The following is a 1,437-nucleotide window of genomic DNA, read 5'->3' as shown; positions in this document are numbered from 1 at the left end:
TGTGGCGGGTGTGGGGGCCCCCGCCCCGGGATAGGCTGACGCTGCTGTCAATCTTCGCCTAAACCCCGCCCTCCAACTTTCCATTGGCCGCCAATTTGAACGCGGGATTGGTGGCGCGAGCGGCCTCATTTGCATGGAACGTACCAAGTCTGGAGGGAGGGAGGGGGGAGGAGGGGGAGTGGAATGGGCCGCCCCGTCGCCGTGGGAACGGGGGGAGGCAATGGGGGCAAAGGGGGCCGCAAATTGGGGGATTTTCGATAAAAATCGGGTTTCTTGGTGATCGCGACAATAAACCTTGGGACAAGATTTATTGCTCGGGGTTCTTTCCAATCTGAATGACTCCACGATTCCAAAGTTGTAAGTTAACTTGTAGTAACCGATGATTACTAGACAATGATTATTTAAATACTGATTACTTTTACGTTGCTTTTTTCTATTATAACCTGTGGCACAAACACTTACTGCTTAATCAGTTTATTATTTAAAAAGGATTGACAAACGAAGTAATAATTTGAATATTCATTATAATAACTTGTCTTCATTTACTTTGGTTTGTTTCTAAATATTGTAAAAGCATTGTCACTAACGGCTTATTGCTCCTGGATCAAAAAACGGTGTTTTAAATAATCACTTCTTTTCATTCATATATTTTTTATTCTACCCCCACCTAGACACCCCACACCTGATCCAGCATCCCAGGTGTGTCCTCACCTGGGGACTGCACTCACGGGTGTCACTTCCCCCTGAGCTGCCCCTCAAACCTCACGGGCACCGTTTGCCCCCTCATCAACCCCTCACAGGGACCAGTCCCACCCTCACCCACCCCAGGCTCTATTTCACCCTCATTTGCCCCTCACAGGCACCATTTCACCCCTGAGTGCCTCCCAAACCCCACAGGTGCCATTTGCCCCTCACCACCCTCTCACGGGCACCATTTCCCCCTTTCATCCCCTCCATGGGCTCCATTTCCCCCTCAGCTGCCCCTCTCGGGCTCCATTTCCCCCTCAGCTGCCTCTCAAACCCCACAGGTGCCATTTCCCCCTCAGCTGCCCCTCTCGGGCTCCATTTCCCCCTCAGCTGCCTCTCAAACCCCACAGGTGCCATTTCCCCCTCAGCTGCCCCTCTCGGGCTCCATTTCCCCCTCAGCTGCCTCTCAAACCCCACAGGTGCCATTTCCCCCTCAGCTGCCCCTCTCGGGCTCCATTTCCCCCTCAGCTGCCTCTCAAACCCCACAGGTGCCATTTCCCCCACATCAGCCCTTCACAAGCTCCATTTCACCCTCATCCCCTTCACAGGCATTATTTTCATCCTTGTCACCCTCATGGGGTGGATTTTGACCCCATTTCCCCCACAGTTGCCCCCCAAAGCCCACAGGCACCATTTCCCCCTCAGTTGCCCCTCAGAGCTGCCATTTGCCCCCATCACCCTTGGGGACTC

The sequence above is a fragment of the Corvus brachyrhynchos genome, unplaced genomic scaffold (genome assembly GCF_000691975.1).
Source record: "Corvus brachyrhynchos isolate BGI_N302 unplaced genomic scaffold, ASM69197v1 scaffold786, whole genome shotgun sequence".
NCBI classification, from domain to species: domain Eukaryota; kingdom Metazoa; phylum Chordata; class Aves; order Passeriformes; family Corvidae; genus Corvus; species Corvus brachyrhynchos.
This window is presented reverse-complemented; position numbering follows the sequence as displayed.